General features: G+C 33.7%; 1 protein-coding gene across 2 annotated transcripts in view; it reads right to left on the bottom strand.

The window, feature by feature from the left end:
• LOC150102386 (sodium/calcium exchanger 1-like) overlaps positions 1-14,543 on the bottom strand; it is a 362,807-nt gene extending 348,264 nt beyond the window's left edge. For both annotated transcript variants that reach the window (XM_090399718.1, XM_090399719.1), the window contains exon 1: positions 14,191-14,543. The gene's annotated coding sequence lies outside the window, so the exon portion shown is untranslated. The remainder of the gene's footprint in view (positions 1-14,190) is intronic.
• Positions 14,544-25,638: the final 11,095 nt, after the last annotated feature.

Raw genomic sequence — 25,638 nt, 5'->3', positions numbered from 1 at the left:
AACGATTCTCATTTCGTCTATGTCACAGAGACATCATCAGCATGCTATACAAAGGAAGTGGAGCTGGTTTGAATTAAATCCTCGAATCCTACGATGGGAAGAGTCGTTGGAAGCTGCTCGATAGAATTCATTGTTGCTTAGATTCAAGAATAATAGTTTCCCTTATCACGAGTATATGCATATATCCATATTTTATTAAGGTTATGCCGATGTTATGTGTGGTACGATATATTCCAGGTATAATTTCCTTTTTGTATTCAGAGCGATATAGTACAATTTTTTCCTTCTCTATTTTATGGGGAAATGGCAGACGACATATTCAGCAAATTCTAACCACCTTGAAGGAACAGGAGACTTAGCAAACTCTTAGAAATGAGAGAGGAATCTGATTAGTCTTGAGAGAAAGCATAAAGGATTCATACTTTGAGTGAGTCCTGAAAGACTGAAGTAATTTTCTTTTGAATGCTACCCATATTGTCAGCTGTTCTCCGTCTATAAGTGATCTTTGTGTGTGTGTGTGTGTGTGTGTGTGTGTGTGTGTGTGTGTGTGTGTGTGTGTGTGTGTGTGTGTGTGTGTGTGTGTGTGTGTGTGTGTGTGTGTGTGTGTGTGTGTCATCTATATTTTCTTACGTTTATCCAGTTTTATCCATATTTTATTAAGGTACATCCCTCACAAACAACATAGGAGTTGCTCTTGGTGGATGTATTTTTCCGAAATGTGAGCTTTCTGTATACTAATAATGATATGATGGGACTGGAGTCATCTTATTAAGGTATCAATAAGGACAAATCTTATTTACTTTTCTTTCCTTTTTCTATATGAACTGAATTCTCAAATATTGTCTAGTTTCTAATCCTCCATCCAAAACAGGGAAAAGTCACTTTAAAGGGTCTATTTCCAAACTTTTGTCCTCGATATTGCATCTCACATTAAATTCGCTATTCGTGCTACCCACTTCGTATGGAAAGACAAAGGCATAAAAAAGCAGTCATCACCGCGATAGGTCCTCTTACGACCTTACACAGGTCACCGTCCAGTTTCCAAAAATAATGATGACGCAATAATGACGTGTCCTCTAAATTTTAGCCATGTATCACAGATACAGATAGTTTTCATAATCATCTGAATAGCCAAAATCCACGCGTTATCATGGAACAAGTGTAAAAAAAAAACATTCCGCTCATTCCTTAAAAGATAGACACATCAATCAATAGTCCTCACTCATCCGTATTCGCATTAAGCATCATGAATACAACCAAAGACCTCTCTTCAGAATAGATTTTCGTAACCGCTGAACTCTACCTCTTTTAATAAATTTTCAACAAAATTAACAGGACACTGAACTCATTTCTGATATCCATCTGCCACAACACACAGCCTTTGATAATCTATTACTACGTTTATATTCATAATACATAGGAAAAAGAGCCAGTATTCCAAAAATTTAGGATCTTCATATAAGTTTCCGATCGCACAGCAAGTATCATATTCTTTCGAATATGAGCCTATTAGTTCTAGGGAATGAAAGAGGAAGAACAGAATAGACATAGCCGTTTAGACGGGCATAAACACACCTATAAAACAAATCCTGGTAGACCAATTCCTGGACACCACGCGATCTACAGGATCAGATGAGCAAATAAAAAAGCCACTGGTAACTTCTGAGATACAAATAATAGACAATTTTAGCGTTCATAGAGCTGGTATCGTCTCTTAAAAATCACTCTAACATTAAATTTTATTTATTTATTTATAAATAAATAAAATTTATTTATTTTAAATTTATTTAGTCTTAAGATTTAAATTTTATTTTAAATTTATTTAGTCCTAAGATTTAAATTTTATTTTAAATTTATTTAGTCCTAAAAAAATTTATTTATTTATTTAGTCCTAAGGGACGGTCTGGGAACGGGGAAAACCCCGTTCCTCGACCGTCCCTTAGGACTGGTTGAGCCCTCCTATGAGCGATTAAGTATGTATTTTATGACTGTAGATCCGTGTGTGTGTGTGTGTGTTCACGGGCCGGTTTGCCTTTTCTGAGGGACGAAAAACCCGAGTTTCCGGGTTAAAAAACCCTCTATCTCCATATGAGACCGGGTAACTCACCCTTAGTCGAAAGAGACCAGATAAAAGTTCCTCACGTCATAGACGGAAATCGAAACCAGGTCTTTCTGACCAAAAGGCTTCGTCTAAACTGACTGATCTACGGAGGCTCTACATTAAATTAATAAATATGAATATATGAAAATCAAGAAATGAAAGAAACAATAATGTAATGGTGCTCTCTCCAAACAAACAAATTTTCCGGAACAGATCCATAAACGATGGCTACCCTATGTTCTTGAGCTCTAAATCAGATTAGTTTCACTTAAGTTTGCTGTTTATCTAAATTTGAAGTTCAGCATTGTACACTGCTACTTTTGTATCAGAGTCAGGGTATTGGAAGCGTCAAATTAAACTCAGTGGTTCAAGTATTAGAGGCATCTTCGTCTTGAACGGAATCCACCAGTAACGCAGGACTAATAGCATATGTAGACTACCGACTTCAGCTGGAAGACTGGACATTCCTTTCGAGATGAAATATTTGCATTCATCTATGCCTGTGATTATGGTAAAAGGTCGCGTTATAAGTGACTTTCAACAACAACAATAAGAGTAGGAATCAGTCAGGCTTGTGAGAGTATTTCGGATACCATTTGCTGCTGATAATGGCCACAATCAACGGTGTTTTGATATATTGAGAATAGTATGATAAACTAGCATTAAGTCAGAGTCAGACATGGGATCGAAGCAGCTAACTTGGATTAAAGTTCAATAGGTCTATTATGTATAGTAAAATTTAACAACGGGGAACTGTAGATATCATGCATCGTACACTGGCCCGAATAGAGTGTATGGGCAGATGACCTTAAGGGTTCAGCGCCTTTCATGCAAAGAGGCAGCTACACCAACTACAGAAAAGTGACAAATCCTGGTATTTCTTATTTCACTCTACGCAACCAGATTTCAGACAACACAGTGGTGGGGACTAATGATAGTAGGTATGTTTCATGGCCCTCCATGATACGAGCAGAGTAATGTCTGAATATTCAGGCCTCCCTAGATATCACCGCTGACCGAGTTTATCCATTTATGCTAACCATTTACCCTACATGTGGATACCTCTATCAGTGTAATACGCCATGTTCGAGGGTGTCTCATTCATGAACAAGACAGTAGCTTGAACTTAACGAAGAGCTCTCTAAGGGCGATAATTTCATTCCCATTGAGCACCTTTGAGCTCTGTGTAAAGAGAAAGTTCACCAAACATACTGTACACCGCAAGTAAATATGAAGGAAACTGCAGGAATTTATCAAACTCTCTTGGCATACGACACTTGGAGAGTATGTGTGTGTGTGTGTGTCTCCAGCATAAACTGATAATATCACTACTGAATTAGTTCACTAATCAGTTGAAACATTTTCAAATGCCTATATTCAGTTGGCGCTGTTAAGATAAGCAGCCATACATAGGTCATACTTTTCTATAGAAAATGTAGTTCATTTGTAATGTCAATATGCTTATTTTCTGAGCTTCAAAATACTTTCGGTACCGTCAATGTATAAATTTAATTGAAAACAACTACATGATTTTGAACATCTTGAAAATCATGAAAAACATGCTAAAACGTGTTAGTTTTCAATATAAGAAAAATTAACAAACATAAGTACTTCCAATCATATTTTGATAACATTTGCAAAACTAAATTAATTAATTAATTTAAAAAAGGGTTAAATATTTAGGATCCGGCGAAACACCGTAATATAACATATGAGGTACGCTTTCCTCTGAGTTCTAGCTGATAGGTCTCACACCGTGAAAGTGCACTTCTCGTAAGTAAATTTGTGAGGTGATTGGACTGTTTCCCACTGACCATTCCTTCGTTAGAATATTCCTAAATTTTTCTAAGATATAAATGAAAATCTGCAATCTGCAACCCATATCCTACGGCCATCCATTTACTTTCTATGGGATTGAAGCCTCGCATTTGTAATAATAAAAACTAATAAGAACAACAAGAATACTTCCTAATTGAAATATTCTTCAAACGTATGGAACAGAATTATTCGATTAAAAAAAAAAAAGATTTTCAAATGTTTGTGTATACACTTGGAAAAATCTGAGCTTTGTAAACATTGCTGTATTTTATTATTGTTATGTTCAGAAGAAATGATCTATGCTATACAAGAAATATTGTCTTTTTTAAGATTTCTCCAAAGTCCTCCACTCAATTTCCATTAGTTTTCATATCTGGATTCCCATAATTCTTAAACATTGAAGCTTTCCTGGTCGAACAAATGATTACAGATCCTTTTGTGTTGGAATGTTTTGCTCATATCGTGGGATTCTGTACAGAGAAATCAAGTGATTCCTTTTATGGAAAAAATCATCTGGTTCATTTTCTTGGGACTATCTCTGCTGTGTTATACTCAAAGATGTTCTTTTATATTTGAACAAATACGAATATTGAATATTTAGTGAGTTGTAATATAAAAAGCAACGATTTAATGTTAACATAAAAATAATAATAATCCTTCTTAATGATAAAAAAAAACACAGAAAATGATCTGTTCGATTTTCTCAGCAAGATCAACTCATTGCATCACAAAATTAAATTCACCTTAGAACTTGAGAAAGAAAAACAATTATTATTTCTCGACACTTTAATTAATAAACAAATAGATGGACGCATCAGCCTTACAGTCTATCGCAAACCCAACCAACACAGGTCGATACTTGCACTTCACTTCTCCACACCACTTTTGTTCTATTGTTTAGCATGTGTACGATGCTAAGAAACTTAGCATCGTACACATGCTAAACAGTAGAGCCTCTCTCATCATTACAGATGATAAAGACTTCAAAGATGAACTATCCCTATTTCAAATAACCTTATAAACAATGGTTATCCTAGAAAATTGATCCACAAGATACTTTTCTGTGACCCCCCCCACACACAAAGACAGCCTGAAGATATACATTAATTCCACTATCGTGATTCCGTATACGGGGACAATAAGTTTCCAATAAGATTTCCAATAAGATTGCTACACTCCTCAAGCCACATGGAATACGAGTGGCTTTTAAACCTTCAAATACCATCCGCCAATTCTGAAGATCTCCAAAAGATCATCCTTTTTTTTTCAAATATGCCGGAGTCTACAACATCCCCTGTTCATGCGGTTTAAACTATATTGGTCAGACCTCTAGAAGTTTTGAAATCAGATAAAAGGAACACGTAGGAGACGTAAACAATAATAGAGAAGACAAATCGGGGTTAGCTTTTCATTTCTGCAGGACAAGTCATACCATAGAATGGGACAAAAGCTCCATGCCCTACGTAGATTAGAGGAGGATTTCCTCTCCCGAATTATAAAAGAAGCCATAGCAGTTATCCGTTCAAAACAAAACCTAAATAGAAACCAATGATTAATTCTGCCTGAAATTTGGAAGACCCTCATAAGATCTTTAAGCATGCCAGAATTAAATCTTGCTGCCAATTACAGAATGTTCCTACATAACAACAAGTGAGATCATACACGCTCCATGCATGTGATGTACGCGTTCCTTTGCTTTTTGTAAAAATACAATTGTATTCGGTTCTTCCTTCATTTATAGTTTTATTGTAACAGTTTTAGCGTTTAAGTTGGCGAAACTTGTCGGTATTTTCTAACTTAGTTTGAAATAAATTTGACTTATATAAACCCAAATAGAAGTTAATCTCTCCAATAATCCTTCTTGTTTATTGCATTTTGGCTATTAAGGTACTTAAAAATATTCTAGATTAAGAAAGCGAATTCTGTATCCAGGAAACAAAGCTCATTGATATTTTAAGTCTTCTGATTAAGATGGAGGTAGAGTGATGCCCATCGCTATGAATAGTTTTGATGATTTACCACTAGACCATTAAATTTTTGTGATTTCTACTGATTACAGTTTCATTAGAATAGTTTCACTTACAACAGTGAAAATAACATAAATATGTCAGAATTTGAATTCCATCAATAACGTTGAGAAGAACCTTTATCAAGGCTTTTCATCTAAATATGAACTGGCCGGTCGTTTGCGGAAGTTTGTGGGAGTTTTTTATTCGCAGAAAGAAAATTTTTATTTCGCTAAATATATGAAACGGTCAGAGAATATTCGCGCCTGACATATAGCAGACTATGTTGAAAGGATTGTGCTTCGTGCTATATAATTAATTGGATCTTCACGAATCCAGATTACATGAGTACGAGAGGCGATTGACCTTAACACGGAAAGGAAAAATGAGACAAAAGAATAAAAGTAGTCCTGTGGGGCTTGTCGATGTAATTGAATAAGGGGAGGAAAATAGATCATTTCAGAGTTCTTTCTGTAATTGTATAATAATTTTAAAGATCTGGAAAGAAATAATTTAGCGATTTTTTGCATCGGAATTTTTACCTGAATGAATTGATTGCACGTGTATGACTAATTCATTTAATTTAATTAATCTGAATAACCTCTTCTGTTAGTTAATATATTGTAAGTGGAATACAATTAAATATAACAAATTCCATATCACTTATTAAGATAAAGTCAAAATGATAGAACAATCAACTTAGGAATAATTTAAACCAGTTTTAATTAAATGTGAAGTTTAATGAATAAAATATTATTAAGTTGGATAATTAGAAACAAAAACAGTTCACAGATGTTATAAGCTATAAAGAATTATTAGACTGGATATTGCGAAAGCAATATTCAATATACATGTTCAATACAATTCAGTGTTCAATGCGCAATATTCAAACAAAGATTTGTTCACGATTCTTGGAGATCGTGAACGTCTCAATTCACTCGAAATAAAATACAATTGCATCTCATTAAATTTAACTCATTCAATTCAAATAGCTAATAAAATTATTAGATAAAAATATTTTTATATTCACAATTTTGGGGGCCTTGAGTAGAAGACGGAGAGATAAATATCAGCATTAATTAAAAGAAAGTATGGATATGATATCTTTATGATGATTGAGGACATGTTATTGGAATTAACAAAAGGAAATATTGTAGAGTTTTAACAGGTTTATAATTTTAAATTGGAATGTAAAAGTTCTGAATTAAATTTCAGGGAAAATTTATATATCTAACTGAGAATATTTCTAATTTTGATAGGAAAGATAAACTATTATTGCAAGAGGATCTCACGTGAAGGATAATTAAATATAAACAATAAGAAAAAAACAGGACTGTAAATGTTAGTTTCTGTAATTAAAAGGTTTTCTAGTGAAATTGTACGATGAAAACAAAATTATGGCTAATATTGTTTTCGGATAAAATGAATGCCTGGAAGCATGTTTTATGCTGATTAATTGGTTGGTTGGTTGGGTTTAAATTATGCCAAAGTAACGGAAATTCTGAGGAAAATATAATTATGCCTGTGCATGGAGTGATCTCTAACTGGATGCATCTTATGATGAAAAAAAAAACTCTAATTTTTCGATTTGAGAAGTATATTACTGCATTCTTTATGAAATTACTTATTGTTTATAAGTAAATCTGAATATAATTCCTTTGTCTTATTTTTAAGGTATGACGAACCAAAGTTTCTGAATACCAGAGTAAAACAAATATTCCAATTTTTCACCATTTTTATTCAGTATATAATATGCCTGCACTCTTTCGAAAAAGTTACCCTAGTATGAATTATGAAAACCCAAAACTGACACACTGCATTTATAGAGACCTTCGTCTCCCGTGGCGTGTAATTAATGCAACTAATTAAAATATCTAAATAGAAGACTAACCGTTATTTGTAAGAAAGTTTATTACTGTGACAGTTCTTGATATCGATTATGCCAACAAAGATGGGTAAATATTTTGAAGTTGTATTAAAATAATCTTATAATTGTAAAAATTTTGGATAGATTGTATATTAATAAGCAAACTAAATTTATAATAGCTGCATTTCTTAATAATTTAAACTAGTTATATAAACAAGGTATGTGAAAGAATCAGAAGTTGAATGCATGCCTTCAACAGCATTTAATAAATATCTTAAAAACAAAAATGTAATTTAAATTCTTTCTTTAGTTTTAATTAGGTAAAAAGTTTAAGTTTGGAGTTAAGCTATAAATAAATCAAACATTAAATAATATTAATAAAAAAATATTTTAAAAAAATATACATTAAAGATTAAATTTGAGGTAAAACTGCTGAAATGCAATTAGTTTTTTTTTTTCAGTCGGAACTGAAGTAACAGTGAAGAAAGGTGAATCAAGGATATGGATACAAAGAAATATGTTAAGAAATATGCAGTGGGCAGAAAGAAATCTTAAATGGCTGAGAGTAATATTATGGTTCGACAATAGCAATAATGAAATGTTTGCTGTTCTCATCACCTCATACGCTCAGGTAAGCAAATGTGTATATGTTCATCTTGATGCTTAAAGCGAAGAAGAGTTTTTCTTCTTCTTCGCTTTAAGAAGATTATTCTATAATTATTTTATAGATAAATAAGTTATTATTATAGTCATCATTATCATCTCGAACACAACAATATAACGAATCTAAAAATAACAAAACAAAATATAAAAGATAGCTGCTGGCGAAACTCATTGTGGTGGTTGCAAAATATGGCTTCTTGCACAATATTTTATTGTAATTTATGAGATTATTGTTTGCCAGCTGAATGGATGAAAACCATAACGGCTCTAATATCCATGGATAGAAAGAGATCTACAAGCACGTGCGGTTTTTACTTCTGGAAAAATACGCTTACAGCGAAGACCTCCAGCGTATATGCCATTGTTTTCTTACGTTGTACCAAACACAAACTTTCGGCCACGAGGCTGGTCTCCCCACACGCATATACCACACACTTTGTCGTCTCCAGAGATTTTCCCATCAGCCCGATAACTATTGACAGCAACGATTCTTCTTTCGAGAAAGCGCGTCACCTCAGATCGTGCTTAGCGTTCCTGATAGCACCGCCACTATCGACTCCGACCGTTGGTAACTGGCGGAGCCTATTCGGACCATGAAACACAATTTCATGCGGATGGATCAATTCTACCTGCGTTGCCAGCCTTTGCAGTCGCCATGTTATCTGACCGGGAAATGACGAACCGGAATGGGATGTGGTGACACTACCCTCTGTTCATCATTTGTCCTCCAGGCATCCATAGATAGCGAGGAACTGGGGCATTTTCATTAGTGCCGAGGGAAAGTTATAACGATAGCGTTATAGACCAAAATATCGGAGAAACTTCGGAAAATATTTCAAATGACTTAAACCTAGAAACTCATCCTGATTTCATTAATTAAAAATACATTTTAACGACACGCTTGTTTATGTATCTTTTATCGGAGAAAAAATGTTTGTGTATTGAGATTTTTGAACTTGCAAAAATTTCTATAATTTTAGATTTAACTTGCTTTGTATGTACCGTTATAAGTGGTTAGATCACTGTTATTGCATTTAAACCTAGATTAACGCCGAAACATTAAAATTTATAAATAATCCACGATACCTATCCACATTGGCTTTCGTAATCCTAATTTTATGATAAGGCAGTTAGTCTTAGGCCTAACTATATATCGTAGTGTATACATTTCATGTGTTCTCGAGCATTTTGACTAGTTTCGGGATGAAAAAACCCAAGTTTCCAGAAGGGGAAAAACCCAACCACCACCGTATGAGAGCAACTACCTCGCCTTCAGTTCAGAAGTCATCAAAAAGGTTATTCTCATCCTAGAACGGGATTAAGACCCAGGTCTTTCCACTCAGAGAGCTTTTTAGAAACCTAGAATTTTTGAAAGCACAAATCCAAAACGTTATATCACTATAAACATAAAAATAACCTTACAAGAAAACATGAAAAAAACAGAATAATACTTGTTGAAATAATTGACAGAGAAAAATATATTAACATGATTATAGATATATGATTGTCTAAATGAAAAGAAAGTGTCAGAAGATAAAAAAAAACAACTTAATAAGAGAACTTCTAAACTTGAAAATATGAGCTTAAAAAGTTGAAAACAAAAAATGGAATGAAATTGAGAGGGCTGTTGAGGTCGCTATAAAGTTTTTAGCAACTCTCACACGCGAAAGAATGTAGAACCCATAGATATGTCGTGTGGTATGTACGTTAATTGAGGAGAGAGAAAGAAGAACCTTCTTGAGGCTTAAACAACCTAATAGATTGTAAGTTTTGGAGAATAATGATAATTTTTGCACCAATAAGTGCAGATGAAAGGGGGAAAATTCGTTGACTGTTTTTGGGACAACGGTACCTGTTGTCTTAAGTTCCAGTTTTTGAAGAAAATAACAGAAATGGGGATACTATTTCAGCTGAATAATTCCTATGGAAGCTATCAGAAAGGTCTACGTGTAGAGACTAGAGAGAATTAGTGATGGGGGTATTACTTAATGTAATTGCTGTTTTTGAATTGAATCGATGATGTTGAAGAATGTTTTTGTGTTATCTACAAACAGTTTAGTAATATTGTATGGTAAGGTGACTTTTGAACTTGTACAAAGATGCTCAAGAGGAAAGTAATTTCCTGTTAAAAGCAGTCTTCGCACCTCTTAATGAATGGTGAGGCAGCGATAAGATAGGTCTCTAAGGTAAGTTTCTATTGCATTTAATGCTAATTTAAGTAATGATATCAATCTGAAATCTCATCTCACTCTCTTGGTATTAGTATGAAAATATTATCTTCATCTAGACGGATAAGAGCCAGGACTGAATTTCTAGCGTAAGTTAACGAAGTCACTCCTCCGCTCTGTATTATAGATATTAGTATGGAAATCAGCATTTAAAGCGCCTAAAAATCCATTCAGCTTATGCATGCACAATGCAAAGTTTGTAAAAGAAACAGGATTACAGAGTATTGTGATCGTCACTTAGACAGAATTTGAAATCAGAAAACAGATCATTGATATACAGTAGAAAGTCAGTTTAAGAACAGTGTTTACCTTCCTCCTTTTCATCATAAGTAGAGCAACCTGAGGATAAAAGGCTGTTCGTATTCACAGTTAAACAAAAGTATACTGATCGCTGAGATAAACGGTTAGAATAATAAATAGATGGATGATTTTATTTCGTGGTTTAGTAACTGTCCATAGCATTATTCCTCATGCATTTATCTGCCTGGTTGGCCGAGTGGAACAGCATATCTACACTCCAACCAGCAAGCTGTGGATTTGAATCCCACCATGGACATGGATGTCCTTACGTGGTAGATGAAGTGAATTGTCCGGAGAGCTTACCACTCTGCTTATTGAGGCGTGGTTTAAAAAGTTTCTTGTCCATAGAGCAAGGTTCGGATTATGTAATATTTAGCTCATCATTAGATTTAATACTGACGTCTTATATGTCTAGCATATTTCGTGAGAGGGATTCACATTTGAATTCACTCCAAATTTCAATGTCGATTTCAGTATCTTATTTTGAGAGATTAAATTTCAGATTACGTTAATTTTTTTATTTATGATATTAAGATATTAACATTGTATTTCAATTTCTTATTATAATGTTTTATAATTAAAAATGCTAGACGATTATTGCTCGAATGAATAGAAATATAGAGATAAGTGAGGAACGGATATGAAACTTTACTTTGGATATAAAGAATACTTGGATAGTTGTTGTTGTAGCTGATCTAATATATTTAGAAGAAAAATGAGAGAGTATAGTTGCTCTTCAGCTCAGCATCTGTGTGAAATTATCTAAAATATCCTTCAGGACTGAGGATATGTATTAATAAGTGATTGAGAGAAAGGGAGAGAGAAAAAGATATTTGAGTAACCTAACTTGTTTTCCCCTAAACATGAATTGGCTTTTTAAGAAGCTTTTAGAGATGCTTAGATTCTCTCATTTAGTCAGCTCTGTAGTATCTGCAATCATCAATACGTTGAATCTAATATTTCCAATATAGTCCCCATCCACAAAAGTTCTCTGGATGGGGACCAATAAAGTCCCCATCCAGCGAACATGAACCACCAAGACTCCAATAAGCAAAGAAGTAGTATTACACTACGAAATGTAAATTGTCTTTTACCCAAAGAATCCTACAAACTCACAGTCCGAAATGTTCTAGAGGAAGCAGTCCACTTGTCATGCGTTTCCAAATTCATCTATTTAACGAGAGAAGAAATCTTCCACTTTTCTCCTAAGATAGTGGTTACATTATTCTTTTATCGGCAATCACCTAGAAGAAGTTCCTTTAAATATGCATACATTTAATCAAAAATGTGTTCGTTTTCATTGTATCATGAGATTATCTAGTTTTATAAATAGCACTCCAGTTTGATAAAATTGTAATCTATACTACAGAGAAATTGGTAATTATACAGAGTCAATAGTTATTTCGAAAACTATAGCGGCTAAGCATTACAGCTAGCCTTCTGTATATGCAAAAAAGATATAAGAAACCTTATATGTTTATGAATAAATAAATAAAATACTAAAGGTCAATAGGACTCAAAGAAGAGAAACATTATTTTTAGATTTGAAGTATTTAGATTTTGTTTTTCGATAAATAAGAAAACATGAAGTTCTGGTAATGGAAATAACTAGAATCATTATCATCATACTCTTATCTTCTCACTCTTTTTAGAGAACTTCTCTCTCTTTATCTTTTTGGTTTGTGCTGGGAAGAATTCATCAATTGAGAATAAGAATGAAGATTAGATGTTTGTAATTAAAAACACAAATGGTATGCAATTACTTGGCCAATAATAAACTAATAAGCCAACTGAAGAAGAAGTACACGAAAGTTAATACTTCGGAGTCATTAAAAAGCCCTAACATGAAATCCGATTAAAAGCGCCTTTGATACACTAGCTTGATTGCAAAAGTAGCATTTGCCATTTGCAAATCGGATTAAAATTGCTGTAGTAGATCCCGAGACAGAAGAGAAATTTATGGATGCTATTAATGATGGAAAAATAGACAGACAGGCAGACAGAATGGATAAACATAATAAATCGATAGAGGGTAAGAAAATAAATAAAGCAAATAGACAGGTAGATTAAGTGAGTTAAATAAGGCAGCAAAGGAACACTTTGGCGTTTGTTGATATAAAAGTATCACATTACACCGAAACTGTTAGTTGCCATAGGAACTGGCTGTTCGATATTGTTCTACATTGTTCATCTGTGCTTTCCTTGAGAAGAGGTTAACATTTACGTAAGCACTCTGTAAAGTTTATTCTTCGCATGCACTTCTCTTAATTCATTATTGTAAATTACGACAGAATTATGAGGAAGAAAAAAAAAGGGGAAAAGGCAGCTAAATGTGAGCAAACACTATTGCATAAAAAAAAACTGGAAAGAGGAGGAGTAAGTGGCAAATCCTCGATAAATATCTGTTGTGAAATACTGTAGAAAGCACAAGTGGTACTATCAACATCTACAAGTGTATCCTATCTTGGCAAACGTTCAAACTTGTGCTGCCTTTGGAACAATCTTCAACACACAGATGTCTACTTTGTAGAGCGGCCACTGACTATTTCTGGCTATTGAGAGAAGGATAAAAAGACTAGGATTGTTTTTATAGTTAACTTTATCCTATATTAATAGAATGATTGCGTTAACGGATGCATTCAATATTAGAAGGGCGAAATTAAAACAACATTACATGCGCAAAAATACTTTTCAGATATCCATTTGTTAAATCATGGAATAAATGCAATCATCAGTCCTATGTCTGATTTTTTTCTAGGTAATGATACGTAAAAATTATCCCTAATAAGAAGACAGTTTTTGTTTACAAAAACTGAACCTGATTGCTATCGTAAATATATGAATTACATGGAGTGAATATCTACTGGGATAGTCCTGTATCAAGAAACTATTTCGCGCCTTCTCCCACTCTTGGTTTATCTCTTATTTCCCGCTCCGTTGAAGACACACACACGCCCTACCATTGAGAATCTATTGCATGGAAAGTTCCCAATCGTTGCCCCATGGAAACAGGCGGAGCCATCAGCGATAGCTAACACCGGTTGCCGCCCTGAGAACTCCTCCGTTAATCGTAGCGTTTTGCACAATACGGGGAGGTTCCTTATATGATGTAATCCAAGTTTCAAACATCTGGTCGTTGGCCCGATTCTCTCACCTTACCATCGCACGTGTTAAATTTATATTTGAAACATTTATTTTAAGACTTACCTGCAGTTTTGGCAACTGACAGTTTTTCCAGCCAGAAGTAAACAGACCCAAAAGTTCCAATCTTCAATGTATAATCTCTTCGCGCAAGTACTCCACACCGAAAACAACACTGCGAACTCGGAATGTAAAGAGGGTTTTTCCCCTCACAGCACTACGGCTATGCGGTAACAACACTAACACAACTAACTCAGACTTCCTGACACGGCCAGTTTATCTAACACCAGAGAGAATTATCAGCCCAAACAGAAGTAAAGTAGTCGACCTCACGGAGATGGCTTCGGAGGTCACGTCGGAAAAGCCATGCTACTGCGAAGCTAAACTCCTCGCCGGCCGACCAGAAGCGACGCTCTGTTGCTGTTATTGATTCACTTTAACGGAGACGGGGAACTGCGCACCACAAAGCATTGTGGGAGAAGCGGGTGATACCAAACTTCGACAGTGGGAATGGGGTGTGCTGGTGAAGATTAAGAACAGGAACGAAGAAGTATTTTGGGAAAAAAGACTTTCGCTATACGACAGATAACACGTGAGATGGTACATCTCTAAGAAGCACGTGCTCGGAGCGGTCAACGAAATCTTTTTATGGTATGAAAATATTCTATACAAGAAAGTTTGCCTCTTGTTGAAGTAATAAAATATAATGAATAACTAAACAAAGCATATGCAACGTTTCGATTTATTTCTGAAACAGGGATTCTTATTTAAATAAAAATAAATGGAATGCTTTAGAAGCAGTGAAACTAAACTATGATTTTATGATTTCAAAGCATAGGCATATTTTTACGTGCATAACAGAGGTACTGCTTACAGTGCCAAATATATGTTTTCTTCAAAAATGGTAGATCATTTAAAAACAATAAATAATAAATTTTATTTTAATCATATAATAAATGATAAATAAGATAACATGTTTATTTGAATATTATTCTAAATAGCTAATTTCTAAATAATTATTTCTAATTATTATGTTTGAAAAACACTTACAAAAAGTGCCTAGGGAAGCCATAAGATAAATTCGGCTTTGTCATTGTGAGGGAATTTGTTGCATATTCAGTAAAAAATAAAGATGGTTAAGCATATATATTTGCAAATTTAAATTCGGACTTTAAAATATTTTGTAATTTTGTAATTTTAATGGATTTTTTCATATATAAAATGAGAATTTAATAGCATACATTTGTTGTGATTGGTGGATAATATTGAACCGAAAACAATTTACATTCCCAATGCAGTAGTGTCATATTCTACAATTCACTAACAGCGTAACCTATATTTTGAATTAGCTTCGGATTTATCTATTATTGTGATATGGATTTATAACAAGTGATAAAATGACGGGAAAATAGTTAGAGTTTTGAGTCAAAGTGTTTTCGGTATTTTTAAATACTTGAAGAATTATTTGTCATATATCTTATGGGATAAATTTTTTTCCCACTTTTCTCTCTCTCTCTCTCTTTCTCTCTCTCTCTCTCTCTCTCTCTCTCTCTCTCTCTCTCTCTCTCTCTCTCTCTCTCTCTCTCTCTCTCTCTCTCTGTCTGCTTTTTAAAATAGTTAGTTACTTATTATATGCACAAATAGGAGGCACTAAAGGAAGTTAGCAAAAGGCATTTAATTAAATTTGCCTTTATAATTATTAAGAGTTCTTTATTATAATTATTATTATTATTATTATAATACGAAGTCATTTTAACGCAGCCAAACAACTGTTTAAAACATGCTTATGTAATATCTCTCTAAGTGAAGCCTGTTTTAGAAGAAATGTACATCGACATACATTTCATACATTTACTGTTACTTCTCATGTACGAACTTGTTTTTTGCAGTTGCTCAAGACGACTTTGAACGATAACTCCGAGTTAAAATCCCATCTTTTCAACACAAGGTGATTTAGTTGGAGTCATTGAGAGGTGCATTGTTTTCGCGCCTCAGCATGAGAAAACCGAGTTTCTAGAAACACTCGGCTTTTTTCTTCGCAAAATCGACAGAGCGATAGGAGAAAAAACACACAACAGCCTTAATACTCTCTTTTTATTGTTTTTATGTTGGCGTTTTCCTAAACAGTTGCAACCACCATTTTTTATCATATCAGTCTGTTGTTTCTTTTCGTATTGTTTAGAATCAAAGTTAAGAAAGTCTGTGATGCGAGTATGTTCTGTCTAATAGCTTCATGTATTCTGTGGTTAATTTAGTAGGAAAAAAACAGTTTTCGTTTCCTAATAGAGACCCTTACTCATTTTCATTTGAGAAGTCTTTAGAAATGTTTCTCACTTTCTAAGCGACATTCTAACTGTTTCTTTCTTTTTTTCGAAAATAATTTACCATACAACTAGTTACAATAGAAATATACTTAAAATTATCTTTTCTTAATAATGGAGGTTTGCAATCTTAAAGATACATAAATTTATTATGTAATAAAATTCAATTGTACTCTCGTCTTTAATTTTTATTTAGCAAGAGTCCCTTATAATTATTGTAATTAATTTTAAATTAATTTATTTGAAAATATTCTTTAATATTTAATTTTACAAACTACTGCTAGAAAAATAATCAACTGCACGATACGTGGGATAATTTATTTATTTATATATTTGTAGCAAAAGAAATGTTATAACGCACACTTTACTATCAGTTAATATCCATTCAAGAGGTTTTATTCGTATTCTAGTGTCTTATTGTTGTTTTAATTTACTGAAGTTGAAAATTGGATTTTTATCCTAAGTTTTTATGTCTCTAAACAAAAACTAGCTTTCATATTTGATCTGTTAATCCTTTCCTCATATTTTAAAAATTTATGAAGATGATTTATTCCAAGACATTAACTGTTTATTAATCGAAAAAATATTTTCCCCGAAAACACATTTCGCTCAAAATAAGTTAAGCTTCTCGAAATGTGTATAATGCGGCCATTGCTAATAGTATAAAAAAAGAGCACCGCGTTCTACTTTCATCGTTACAGTAAATGTTAGGTCGTTTCCAAAGAAACGACCTAACAAAGAAACTTAGTGACAGAAAAACACAGTACAGTACAATGTTTGTTTAAATATTATTTTATAATATTTCATACTTGATAGAATGACAGAGAATGCGAAGTTAGTTCGATATGTTTGGAGTTGAGCAGTATAAGGATGTTCACCAGTGGCTGCTCCTGTTTTTACACTATAAAAGGAAACCAAAAGAATGGTAGTGACCAGTTCGGTGAAAAACTGTCCTTAAAAATTCTACACAGATACATAATGAAGAAACAGAGCATCTATGAGATCGGAAGGCATAGCATCTGTGAAAGAGGCATCACTCCTGTCTTCCGAGAATACTTGGGAAGTTTTAGATGCACACTATCCCAAATACAAGAACTGTCGGTCAGACTTAGGATTTATTAAATGTTAGGAACTTAAAAGAAGAAGAAGAATAGATAGACTAGTTTCATTCAAAACATAACATGTTTTGAATGAAAAAAACAAGTTTTTGGAGGCTTAAAATGTGACATGTTTATGATACGATAGGCTAGATATGAAAGTCAGCCCACGAAGAGATTACGAATCTTGTCTCTGAAAACCTAAAATTATCAAACAAATAAAAGTTAGTGAAGTAGGATCTTCCTTCTTGGCAATAAGACAGGAGTGTGTTTTAGTAGCATTGAAATTCACCATATTGTCTTCCCCCATTTGATAATGGCTAGAAGATCAGTGTCCAAGACGCTGGTTATGAAGGATCATGAAGCTTGAATCATTTGAGCACTACAAGGTTTCTCGAATGAAAAGGATAAACGAAGAGTACTATTATCAGCAAAACTATGGAAAGGATTTGAAACTAGAGAGAAGTTCATTGATATATGGGTAGAAAAGTGTGGACTAGAGCATAGAATTCTGGGGCACTGCAGCATTGATAAAAAATCTGATTTGGGTAAGTTATCCACAATAACACGATCAGAGAGGAAACTGACAATCAACTCACAAAAAGCAAGAGAGAAATCATACGATGGTAGCTTAGTAAGAAAACCTCGATGCCAGACACAATCCAATGCCTTGAAAATATCAATAACTTTCACAACATTGCCTATAAATCTTTTCATAGCACGTATCCAAAGATTAAGAATAATAGAATCCATATTGATGATCACGAATTTACTAGTGGATATCCAGGTAGTGAAGAAGCAAGTATTGACGACTTCCTTCACTTCAAGAGAATTAAGATAAGGGAAATGGGTCGATAGTTTGATGGCTGACTTTCATCTTCCATTTTAAGGAGAGGCATCCTTCCATGCTGTTAGATGCATGTCAGATGAACATGACATACATCCAACAGCGTGGAAGGACAACTCAGACAGCATATAGGCGCGATACAGGATGGGCGCTAATTCTGCAGCAAACGCTCTAAGCACAACTGGAGATGTCCCGCCTGAACCAGGAGACGTATTACTATCGAGGCTGTTGAATATTTTTCTGATCCTTCTTAGGATATATTACAGGAGGAATACTGGGAGGGTTTGTGGATAGTGTTAGGAGATTTGGCTTTGCTATCTAAACAAGAGTTTCAAGAAAATATTGGATCTCCATCATGATTGGAGAGAGTGGTGGAAACATGGAAGGGTAGTAATTTTACCCACTAGCCTTGGTGAAGAACTACAAAGCTCCACTGCTATTTGATCAGAAGTCAAGCTTAGTTTTTTTATGTAGCTCCTACCCACGAAAGTTTTTTTTGTAAATCTACATTCGTACCATGGTTGGGATAAGAATGTTTTCTTATTTTTTATCTTTATTTTTTCCATAGTCCAGAAACCCTGCTCTAGAGATCAAATATAGAATTTTTTTTCAAGCCACTTAACGACCTCCGATAAGCGGGACGGTGGTCTCGCACCGAGCGATAAAATTCATCTCCCATCTAAAGAGTCACAAACGTCCATACCTAGGACGGAATTCGAATCCACAGCCCATTGGTTGGAGTGCGGACACGCTATCCACTCGGCTGATCAGTGCATTTGACTCTTACAGTCTGCTTTAAATTTGTGATAATTTTTAACAGTTACAAGCTGTAGTGTACGCTGAGTGAGAAACTAGAGTTTTTAACGTGATCCATCAAATATATGCTAAATTTTTGTCTTGGACTGCGTTAGCACATTTGTTGGAAAGCCACTGTTTGGAATAAGAAAAACTCTAAAGCTGATTCCTTTAAGAATTTATTTTAAATGTATTATTGAAAGCAAGCAAACAGTAGTTTGTTTGATTTGAATCTGTCATTCACATTGAAAAAATCAAGATTATCAAATAAAGTTACACGTCAACTAAGGAACGAACTGTAAATAACGTACGTGGTCATCTTACCTTTGATATTGAACTCACTTGTCATTAATATTATACACACAAAAAACAAATAAATGAACTAGCGTTTGGAATAGACTTATTGTGTTTCAAATATAACTGCTTTCTGTAGCTCAGTTGTTATACAATGCATTATGTTTGGAAAGACCTGGGTTTCTAATCTAGAATATGAAAAACTTTCAAGTCTTTTCCACTGAAACTGAGTTGTCGGCCTCATCTGAAGGTGACAAGGGTTTTCATCTTGAAAAACAGGCAAATAGTGGAGATGAATTCATGCAATTACAGACAAATGTATTGGCCACCTAGTCTTAGTTGACTTGGCCGTAATTTAAAAAAAACAACAACATAAGAGATTTCAGAAGTAATTTTGGAGATTTGTTTCCTCTAAAATGGATCATTCAGCCACCCTGGATTCTCCCACTATTCAAACATATTTTATTTAATAAAGCAAGAGCGTTTCCTCTTTAGCATCTCCTTGGTTTCCAAGAAAGTGCATATGAAGAATGCAGTACAATGAAAAATGAATGAAGAATGTACAAATTCAAAACGACAACTTAAGCAAAAAAAGTTATGTATATCTTTTAATTATTTACTTTTTTGAGACCGATCTGTTTATAAAATCTTCACAAGTTTGGGGAAACTGGAATTTGGTTAATCTAAAAGGAGAGCTCGCTTGATGACAGCCTATATGTTAGCGATTCTTTTATTTTTCCTCGTTATTATACTATCATGCAATCAAACTTCATTTGATCTTTTTTCATTTCTTAAATTAGCCCTTGATCTTGATTGCTGTGTCCTCTCATATTTGTATGAGATATATGTATATATGTGTATCTTCTCATATTTTCTCTTCTCATATCTACTCGAGTAAAAAACAACAACTAAGCATGAGCAAAGTTGTTGTTGTTTTCCTCGAGTAGATAACAAATATTTTATCAGATGTTTGTAGATTTTCAGTACCGAATTATTCGAAATAATTAATGCTATTTTAACAGTGACACTTGACTACATGTCTCTATGATTAACAAACACGGATCAAATATGGATGTCTTTACGCCTAAATGAATGGCATGGTTGTTCCTTCTTCTTCTTCTTCTTTTTCTGTGCTCTCCATTCTTGAAATCAAACCTTCATTATTTTCTGATTATTCCATCTACAGTTGACACTTCTTTAAAGTCCTGCTTTTCTACATTTCCTTGCGATTTTTGTCGTTTTTTCTGATTTTTTCTTCTTTCTTCATTCTACTTTTTTTTTGTTTTGCCGAATTTCGTTTTCTCTCTCTCTCTCTCTCTCTCGCTCTCTCTCTCGTACAACGGTTGTAAATAACTGTCGTACGAGACAATTTTTAATTGTTTTTTTTTCTCCTGTTTCTCTTGTTATTTCTGGATTGGCACTTGTCCATCTTCTGCTTTTTTCTTTTCTCTGTCCTATCCCCATTTTTTTCTCTTTCCCCTAAACTTAGAGGCATAATCCCCAAACGTTTTGAATAGGCCGGGTGGGGACGCTGATTCATTTTGTACGCTGGACGACTATCGCAGTACAAGTGGATAGTTCACGAATATGATCTTCAGCCACTGCGTCACAAACATGCGAATCTAGTATACCTTTAACTAGTTATGCTCAAGAAAAATAATGAGAGGGTTAATTGTAGTATTTGAAAATTTTTAATCTAGCCACAAACATAATTTTTATATATTTGTTTCAATATTTTCGTTATTTTTTTTAATTCCACGAAAGGTTTAAACCTATAGTACATTATATCAACGTGGATATGCTGAAAGTTAGATAATCATAAATCTTGTTCTAAAGACTAAAGATGAAACTCTTTCAGGTCACCACCATCGGACTTCCGAAATTAGCAGTAATAACATGCTGATCTTCCTTTGATTATTAATATCATATCGTGAAACTATTTCACTTTCGCAAACCTGCTCATTAACGACGTCGCCTTGTGTATGGATCGAATTCGTTCTAGGACATAAGGACAATGTGTAAGCGCTTTTTTTGCTGAAGATGATTTCGAAAAACCATTTGCAAGCTGAGTAGTTTGTCTGTTTTGTTAAGACACCCTGTCTTTACAAAATAGACAAACGAGCTTTAGCACACACCGATTAACAACAGATAAGTAATAGAGTTAGGAATGCTCTTTTTATAAATTCGATATTTTACTATATATGATCTATTTGACCATCCTCTCCTTTTAGTTGTGCGAAATAGATTGCACTTTTTTCAACTCGCAGCCAAGTATTGCCTTTCTTAAATATTAACGCCGGGTTTCAATTAAGCTGCACTATATCGGATTTCTTATTCTAAATAAATTAATCACCATATCTACTACATCAGGGATTTCTTCCAGCATGTTAATGCAGTTGCGCTGAATAATAAAGAATAAAAAACTGTTATATATTTAACTTTAAAAAACCCAAAAATTATCAGCATATATAAATCAATAAATTAAAAATCTTCTGAAAAGAAATACTAAAACAAACCAACAGTTAATCTATTTTAATCTTTTCATGCACCTTTCATTAACTGAAAATAACTTGTTTCAATTTTCTTTTGCTTTAATTATAGTTTTTGCTGTTTTATGAGATATTTGAAAGCTATTATTAGATCATGTTCACCATCATAGGACACCTCTCGGCAATACTCATAGAAGGGTTGTAAGTTCTGTTCGCTACAAACTTGATATTAACTAGGTCTACCTACTCACTGATGAGACCTCAATAAAGGTTGAAACCGGTCTGGATAGTGACCTTCTCTCATAATGTTGAACAGTAATACAGCTCCTAGGAGCTAAGTTCACATTATGGGTAAATATCAAGAATAGTGATCGGAACTTGCTCCACCTTTGACATGAGTTGCCTCAGCTTGCACTACCTTAAGGGTCAGTTGCTGCAGTCTCCAGGTATTTGCTTACGCTTTGGAATCGCCGAACTTTATATAGTTGCTACTATATTCGGCATGAAACTCTTTGAGTTTCTTATTCGGCTAAGAAACGATATGGGATGCAATATCCCTTAACTTAAACTATTTGAAAGCTGTTGGTGAATTTATTTCTTTCATATTTGTTTAATATAGAACCATTTCTGGTTAAACGCATTTGGAAACCGCACAGATTATTATACAATCATTTCGGAATCGTAGAAGAAAGAGTCTTCTCCTCCATGGATTACAGAAATCTTGTCCAACTTCTTCTTGGATATAAAAATGCACATTCAGAAGTTTAAGATCTAATCAAATGAAAAATTAGCAAATATATCCTGCCCTGTCTCTAGAGTCAGTTCATTCTCACAACAAAACCAAGATTACACTAAATAAGCTATTTTTGACTCCCAAACTTTAGAACATGATCTAACTGGCAAACAAAAACCTCTTCCTCTTGCTCCTTCGCTTCCAATTCTTAAACATATCACTTCAATGGCAGGAGCTACAGTAGCCCAGTCAGCAGCGATGATGCGTTTGGTTGGAAAGACTTCGGTTCGGATTCTGTCTTCTCGCTCGCGAAGAACTTTTATAAGGGTTTGTCAATTGAAGATGAAGTTGTAGTTAGCTGGTCTCATTTAAAGGTGGAGCATGTTTTTCTCTCGAAGTTTTCACCTTTCCAAAAGCAAATCAATTATGAAAACATATACGATTAACATACATAACAGACTTGCCTCATAGCCTTAGTTCGTCCATATTTCCAGGACAACTCACTCACTCAACACAACAGAACCCAAGTCTCTCATACGTCCTTAAAACTAGACTGAAAAATCCCATTAAAAGTATTAAATACACAACGAGGATACAAACCCTTCAGAAGTAACAAGAAATCAAGTTTGTGTGTGATTCTAGTCTCGGAATTGTGTGACAGTAAAATAGGAAATCCGATTAGAAACGTTTATTTTCCTCTTCTTCTTCTTCCTCATAGCCTCATAGCTTTAACACTCATCTCAAATAACTACAACAGATTAATATCGCTATTCATCTATTAAGAGGAGTAGTAAAGGCCCAGTATGTATGTATGTATGTATGTGTGTGGGTGTGGGTGTGGCGCGCTCGGGCTTATTAGTACTTTTTTATACTAATCTATATATATATATATTTTTTTATTTTTTTATTTTTTTTATTTTTTATTTTTATCATTAGTTATCGTAGTAGGAGTTATATTGCTAACCTAGGATGCTACCCACCTTTAATAGAGCATTTTTTTAAAAAAATTAAGAAATTTATTTAAAAAATACATGACATTCTCTAAATAAAATTCGATGAGAAATTTTTATTTCAAGTAAAATATAATTTCCTGAAGTGTATTATCTATTACATGCAAAAATATTTTAATTGAATAAAAACTTAAAATTTTCTGTCCTATTATAGAAATAGAAATTTCAAAAAAATCATTTCATTAGGAATACTCAAAACTGAAATAGTCGAAATTTGGAATAATTTAGGCACAATGTTCAAAACGTTCATTAATTGATTTTGGTAATAATAATATTGTGGAGTAAGACATACTAAGATTGTGCAGTATGTATTATACACACTGCAATTAGGCATACTAATAATTCCCATTAATGTTCCATCTGATCTCAGAGTTTGCACGTACGCTTTCACATACTCGTATCTTATGCAAGCCTACTTTTATGACAAAATATATAAGCAAGTAAAATAATGTAATATTAAATTAAATTAAATTAAATTAATTATACAAATGAAAAGGCAGAAATTTACATCCTGCTAAAGTTGATGGTTCAAATTTTTAACGGAATTGTGGTACAATTACTGGGAATAGGGAAATGTTCGTTCATTATTAACTCAATTTTTGTAAACATTATATCCTATTTCAATTATAACTTTTGACAGTTATCTTTATCCATAACAATATCCAAATTGAACGTAGTTTCCTGCTGTTGATTAGCAGTATTTTATTCCCGACTGTAATAGCTTTTGCACTGTGTCTCATTAAAATAAAGGATGATGAGCCACAAGAGTTACTTGGCAAATGGCTGATAATGTGGTACCTTTTTAAGCTGAAACAAACCACTGTTAACATTAACAAGATCAAAGTAATAGTATCTGGAGTCCATCGTTCGCTTCATATTCTTTGGCATGAATTTAGGTTATATCTCCTTCACTTGATATTCAGCTTCTGTGAAGCGTTTTATTGGTTATCGCTGGTAGCGGGAATTGTGTTTTCTTTTAATACTTGAAGTTAAAAATTCATTACATATAATGAACAGTATTCCAATATTAGAGAGTACAAGGTTCTATTAGGAAAAAATCAGAATAACGGGAAATTAAAATTTTAATGTTAGGAAATAAATACAAAATTTCATATGTAAAGTGAATGATATTAAAAAAAAAAAAACCTTTTTTTACGCATCTTATGTTAAGTATCCCCAGGAAAATTGAAGAAAAAAATAGAAAAGTATTATTATAAAATACATATTAAAATTGCATACAAAACTGCTTGACATTTGACAGCAGTGATTTATTAAACAAAACTCTTTTTTATTTTCCTTCTTCTTGTCTCCTCAACCTAATGGTAGGTGGTAGTAATGTCACTTTGCTATGGAATAATAATAGAACAAGAAGGTTTCCCGTTGCCTTCCTTGCTTGCAATGTTATTATGCTTGTAGATATGTATGTTCATGGGACAGGTTTGCTTGTTTGCAGGATAACAAACCCGAGTTTTCCAAAAAAATAAAAATAAAAATTCCTCCACCTCTCTATGAGACCGGCTAACTCACCTTCAGTAGAAAAGCTCTGTGTGTCCTAGACAAGGGATTCGAACGAAGATCTTTCCCACCCAAGAGTATCGTCTATACCTGCTGATCTTAGAGAACAATTTATGGTTAATAATGTTGATAAACTTTAATAATTGTTTTAGGATAAAGACTTTATCCGTTATTATTATTATTATTATTATTAACCTGTAATTATTGTTACACGAATATGGAGAAATATTTCCTTGAACGATTCATGCTAGTCCACGTTGTGGATTGTGTGTTACTGAGTTATAGAAATTTAAAGTAGTCTTTTCTTTTCCTGTTGATGTTCTTGTTTGATATCTGTATCATGATTGTAGAACGCAGACTACTTTACACAATCGATCGGTTCAGATGGGACCAGTCACAGATGTTTCGTCTAT

Source organism: Typopeltis vanoorti, chromosome 10, assembly GCF_054136105.1.
Source record: "Typopeltis vanoorti isolate ZY-2024b chromosome 10, IOZ_Tvanoo_1.0, whole genome shotgun sequence".
Classification (NCBI taxonomy): domain Eukaryota; kingdom Metazoa; phylum Arthropoda; class Arachnida; order Uropygi; family Thelyphonidae; genus Typopeltis; species Typopeltis vanoorti.
Note: the sequence above shows the minus strand (reverse complement) of the source record. Positions and strands in the feature narration are given on the sequence as shown.